A 6,818-nucleotide genomic window follows, 5' to 3' on the forward strand; every position below is an offset into this window, starting at 1 on the left:
CTGCTAACAGGAAGATCAAAGGGAATTTTCAATGTCATGCTAAAAATCGCTCATCCTGTGTGTGTGTGTTTGTGGGTGAGGGTTTTTGTGTGCATGTCTGCACATGTAGAATATATGACATATGAGGCAAGTAAAATCAAAAGAAACAGGGATCATGCATTGTTTACAAAGTACATGACAGCATTGGTTAAAAGGAATATGTTTGTGTAAAACAAGGCAAATTAATTGACAGTATGGCTTTGAAGAGTAACAGAGAGAGAGCTAAAGGTTGTATTTTAACACGTTTGGAAATATTTATATGCACAGATTTGTCATCACTTGTGCACATGTGTACATGTTTGTGTTACAGGTTTCAGCTAAAACCAATATGCACAAATATTTGTTTTGGTTTATAGTGAGTTTCAGGTCATGAAATAGTAAATAAAATACCAATAACATTTTTTTTTTTTTTTTTTTTTTTTTTTTTTTTTTTTATTTTGTTTTTCAAATTGGTTTAAACTAACATAAAGGGAAACATGTAGCCCAGAGATGCCAATGTTACGTTGGACATGCCATAAAGTGAACCACCATTTTAGCACCCTTGCTTGCACATGCAAGAAACTGAACATACAGTCAGGTGAGCAATCAAAGGAAAAAACTGAATAAATGAGTGGAGAAAACATAACAAATGCTCTGACCCTCACAGTCACCAGATCTTGAGCACTTGTGATTTTTGAGTGACGTGTTAGACTGACACCAAAAGGAAATATCTTTTGGAGGAATAGTGTTCCATCTCCCCAGCAGATTTTCAGAGACATGTAGAAGCTATGCCAAGGAGCACTGATGCTGTTCTGATGTCTTATGGTAGCCCAACATCTTACTAAGACATTTTATGTTGGTTTGTCCTTTCATTTGTCACCAATCTGTACATAGAAATAATTTCAACATTCGTAGCAAATTCACATAGAATCCAAAACATGCGAGATGTTTGAACAAAATGTTGGTTTCTGATAACCATCCTGCCTTTCGTGTCTGGCAGAGAATGCTGTACTTTTTGCTTTGCTGTTTTCAGGAGAGCTTATTTTTCTTGATGTCTTCTCAGTTGCACCTGCAAAACAGCACGTCTTGGCATTTTCAACATAATGGTGATGAGGAAAAAGTTTGCTTACTTAATCATTTTCTAAATTCATTATACTGAGAAAACCTGCCAGTAATATTTTAGTAGTACACTAGAAATCAGATGTACATCCCTGAGCTGCTGCAAAACAATCTTTTCATTAAGCTGCAGTATGAGGAAGTAATGGTTATCAGAAACGCTGCTGTGGTGATAACATTTATGTGTAGGTTTTATTAATTTATAGATATAAAGGTCATCCAGTACCTTTACCCAACTTTTTAAATAGTTTACTCTAGTCAGGTATTTTATACAGTTTTAGTCTGTCAGCCAAATGAAGTTAATGCCGTTATTACCACAAGAATCCCAAATTATTACTGGTGTATTTACTAAACAACAACAAAACACTGGCATAATTTAACACTGTTATATTAGCTGAAATATGTCATTATGCAGAATAATGTAAACAAAATGGAAATATGATCCCTATACAAAGTAGGCCATATAGTTGATACAGGTTTGTCTTGGATTGTCTTGTGTAGATATATTTATACGAGCATTTATCTTTTTCTGCCACATTGAGGTAGAGTACCTCTCTTGTTGAAGTTGTTCTTCTGTGCTTTGTTATTTACTTCTGAGAGATCCAAGTAGCTTTTCCCCAAACATGTTTTTAGCAAATGCACAGCAGTTGCATGTGTGCATAATTTGCAGGCGACAGGGCAGAGTTGAGAAATTACAAGACTACTAGTAATGCCTAATAAGACCTGTCTGTCTGGCTGTCAAACATTTGTCTCTGTATATATCCACCTGTCTAAACATGTAGCTGGATGTCTCTTAAACTGTATATCAACGTGCTAGTCTCCATTTGTGACCGTTCATCTATACAGCCATGCTGCGTCTTCATCTATCTGTCTAAGCATTTAACGTTATCCATCAGTCCATGTCCTTCCATCCATCCATATAACTTTTTTGATGCCCTTGTTCTAACACAGATGACCAAGTTCTTTTCATCCATCACCTTTTTTCCACAATCAATCCATCTCCTTATATCAACAGTGTCTTTTCCATTAACATCTGATGTCAATCTCAGACACAGGACATTAAAATCAGGCCCTGATATTTTAGTGGGAGAGGAGCTTTGGTCTATTTACAACTTAAAAAATGTCTTTTCACATGTGTGTGCTGAGCTCTTGTTTTTCTTTACTTGAAGTATAAAGTACAGAAAACAGCAGTCAAATAGCAAAGATAAGAAAAGGCCCTTTGATGCATATCATCCCCCCCCTCTCTCTCTCTCCCACATTTCCTGTCTCTCTTCAGCTGTTCCTATCAAATAAAGGCAAAAAGCCCCCCCAAATAATCTAAAAATAAATAAATAAATAGGCCGTTTTGAACAAAGCCTATACAGTAATTAACATGATTAACACTAGAACAAACAAGATTACATGTGGTGTGGCGTAACTAGACTATATACTTTATTGGTGTGACTTTACAGGTTAGTGGAAATGTCTCCTCACTGCTTTTAATAACATAACATTTATTATTTTTGTTTCAGAGACAGAGACCAAGACAGAATTAGAGGAAGGTAAAACCAGATATACAAACTTAGAAGATGAAACGCTGAAGACGGGGAGGGCTAGCTGCAAAGGAAAGTAGGTCGTTTATGTCACTTTGTGATGACAGGCTGAGTGTCACCACTGGGCACTCTGCCTCATTCCTCTGGAGAGACTGACACTGACACAGGAACAGGGACTATCACCAGCCTCACCCCTCTCACACCCTGTGGTGTGTGAGTAGCATGTGTGTACATGTGCTTGTGTACACCGCTGAACATGCCAGTGTGTCCATTCCTTCATTTATGTGTCATGCTTGCTGGTGCTCCTGTTAGTTTGTGTGCAAGTATGTGTGTGCTCATGTCTTTTAGCAGTGACACAGTGTAAGAGTGCAGGGCTAAGCTGGTCACACACTGACAGTTGTGAACTCTCCCTGAGGAAACACATGCAGAGACCAGCTTTCTTTTACTCACAACCCACTCTCCCTACTTGTAGCCATGCATGTAGTTTGGATATACTTTTCTTTTTGATGGCAGTGTAGTAGTACATTCTTTTCAATGCATTTTAAATGTTTTATACTTTTACAGTGCCAATAAAAAGTATTCACCCCACTTAAAATAAAAATGCTACAGATTGATTTAATTACCTTCAAATATAAAACACAGCATAAATGGTTGCATAAGTATTCACCCTGTTACTATGACACACCTGAACCATTAACACCAACCAAGGTGTGACAAGAGATTTTAGTCTAAATACACCTGTAACTGGAAGATCCAAATGCTGGTTGGTAATGGTTATTTCCTGTAGAAAACTACATAATTCAAATAAACATGATAAGTTCACAGAAAAAATACCAATCAGGGGGAAGGGTACACGATAGAAGGCCAGCGTGGGAGGGAACAAGTGAGGGAGGTCACCAAAATACCTATGGAAACATACAATATAAGGAGCTGCATGGTTCAGTCGCTGAGATAGAAGACAATACAATCCCTGATATATTTAGAAATATGCACAATGAAAGTATCAATTGAAAAAGTAAAGGTATAAAACTAGATTTACACAGGGCCCATTTACAAGAAAGGGCCTCAAGAATAGAAGGTGCATCTTAAGGCTCTTATCATTTCCGTTTATGTTGTGCTTTAATTGTGCATATTCCTAAACAATTTTGCAATTAATCTAATTACCCCAAATGCCACACAATGATCCTCTGGGGCCCCAGACTCATCTCATGATATTCACTTTTTGTTGACACTATGCCAGAGAGGTGTTGATTTATTTCTATGGTTATTGTTTCAGCCAAATTTAGTTATTGTTTTGTATTGAACTGCATTATATTGACAGACCTGACAAAAAGGATGCACAGCAACAGGTTTAGGATGATAACCAGCAAAACAGAATCTGGCTTAATTTCTGAATAAGTTTTGATTTCATTAAGAGCGATTAACAAACATTCCTTATGCTCGTCGAATCTCCTTTTATAACTACTCCTTAGATGCTGAATATTCTGTTTCTGGGATTACATTAGCCACACAAAAAAGAGCTTATGACTTCAGAATGTTTATGAAAAACCAAAATAATTAGCTTTTCTGAATACTTAACTGTATAACAGTTAGATGCTAAGCAGCTTACTTGTGGTAGACAATACTGTTTTACTGCAGCAAAAAGAAAGAAGAAAAACAGAAATTGTTTTTTGACTGATCAAACAGCATTTGAGACAATGGTGTCCCTGTGGAAATGCACATGTATTCTGTGGGTCTCTGTCTGTTTGTTCATGTGTCCTACTAAGTGGTAGCTAGTGGACAGTGGAAACAGGCCATTAGATTTCTGCCATAGTTGAAAATCTTCTGTAAAGGAGGAAGATCAGCTAATCATTGATGTGACCACAGGGAAGGAGCACCTGGCACAGAAAATGGTGATGAGCCAAAGTGTGAATTTATGAATGAGAACACTTTTTTCCATTTCATATATTTTTGCCTAAGTGGATATCTGTCGCAGCAGCTGGCTTAGATTTAATTTAACATACCATCATAATTTAATAACCAACATAATGTGGTAAAAATAATGATGCTTGATAAAGTTGGTGATTTTAACCTCACTTGGCATCTGTATACTCTCTGCCCTTATATTGAATATTTTATTAGAAAACTCATACCAAGGCTGGATTTACCAAGGCACAAACAAAGGATTGCTTTTTCTGTTTATGGCAGTATGTGAATGGTTGAATATAGATATACCGGTAGCTCAGATGGAATCAAATCACTCTACTAAACCTGTTCTGTGTCCCAAAGCATTAAAGTTAAGATTCTCTTACAGTATATGCAGCTTATGATGCTGTGCTGACTGCTTGAAAATCCACCAGTCATGAACTTAAATGGGAATTTAATCAAATAAAGCTCTCCATTTACCTTTCTGCTTTTACCTCTCTCTCAAGAGTGCAGCTTTTTCTGAAACAGCCACCTGTTGAGCTGTTGGTCTTTTTAAAGTTTGAGTTGTCTGTTAACTAAATGCACTCTTCTCCTGACAAATGCAGATATCAGCAAGAGGGTTGTGGTGTGTGTGTGTGTGTGTGTGATGCACGCGCACACAGTTGCATCTCTTGTTAAACTCTGTGTCTGTGCCCATTCACTTGCTTGTCTGTGCATGTCCTCGCTCTTGCATAAATTTATAATAATATAATATATTTGTGTGTGATTATCTATGTTGGGAAGTAATGCATTGCTTACTAATGTGTTACAGTAATATGATTACTTTTTTCAGTAACGAGTAGTGTAAGGGATTATGGTAGTACAGGAGTACAGTAAATACAGTGTTTACACTACTGACATTTCTACACGTTTTGGAGTTGTTGGAAGGCATCTTTGATGGACTAATGTAAGTAATGTACTGAGTAATGTAATTAATTACTTTTGCAATAAAGTAAAGAAATATAATTACTATTACTATTATTATTAACTTGCCCAACACTGGTGAATAAACATGAGGTTTAATTTGTTTCATTTCACAGCACACTCATGTGGGTCCACATGAGAGTGTCACAGCAAGTCAAAAGAGATTTAGTTCAAGACTAATCACCCACTGTATAGAAATGCATCAACAGCATAATGATTAATGCAGATAGCAAGTCATCATTGACCCACGCAGCTCAGCATGGTTTTCACTGTAACTATTAAGAAATAAATAAACAGACAAATTAAAAACAGAAAAATCACCTCCACCGTGTGTCAGGGTGGCAGGAATCTGAGATTTTATATCTGGCTAAACTAACCCTTTAAAATGAAAATGATTTGCATACAGTGGATGATATTTAATGTATGCAAAGGAACAGATAACATAAGTGCCATAAGAAATGTGGTCTATATGCATTGCATTGCATTTAGTTTGGACAATATGTATTTTGGTGCAGTCTCCTTTCTATGGGAAGCGCAAATACATCCTGGAAGCACTCAAAGGCTGCTTAGTTCACTTATACCTTTGACATGCTGCTAGAAAATTTTATCAACTATATTACAATGTTATAACCAAAACTAACACTGACAATTGTATTTGTAGCTTGCTTATAGTCTTCCAAGAAATGTCATCATCGTGTCATTCTATTTTAACACTTTCTTTTCGCCCCCATAGAGGTTTCTTTTTATGTCTTTCCCCCACTTTATGACACCCTCTCACCTCTCCCACCATCCTCCTCTCTCTTTCCCTCTCCCCTCTTCGTTCATCACCCTAAGGTGCTGAGAAGAGAAATGTGTTCTCATTTCCAAGCTCTTGACTTTTCTCTTCTCTTAGGAGAGAACAATGTGGCAGCAACACCTGCCTTTGTGTGTCAGTTTGTGTGCTTGTGTTCGTGTATTTGCATCGGTGTGTGTGTGTGTGTGTGTGTACTTCAGCTGAAGAGCAAGCTTGCTTACGCTTTATAAATTTAGTTTAGTGAACACTCTTGAGAATGAAACATAGTCCTGCTTCTCACAAAAACTGTCGGCTGGAAGGCTTATAGACAAACATGGACACACACACACAGTCACACACACACAAGCGCTTAACTGGTTGCTCTTTAAGAAGCGAGAAAAGAAACTTAAACCCCCTCTCTCCTGCCATCTGTTAGTGTGCAGGCAAAACCCACTCTCCCCCGCCCTCTGCAATCTGCTGCATCTCACACACACACACACACACACACACAC

Source organism: Siniperca chuatsi, linkage group LG5 (genome assembly GCF_020085105.1).
Source record: "Siniperca chuatsi isolate FFG_IHB_CAS linkage group LG5, ASM2008510v1, whole genome shotgun sequence".
Taxonomy (NCBI): Eukaryota; Metazoa; Chordata; class Actinopteri; order Centrarchiformes; family Sinipercidae; genus Siniperca; species Siniperca chuatsi.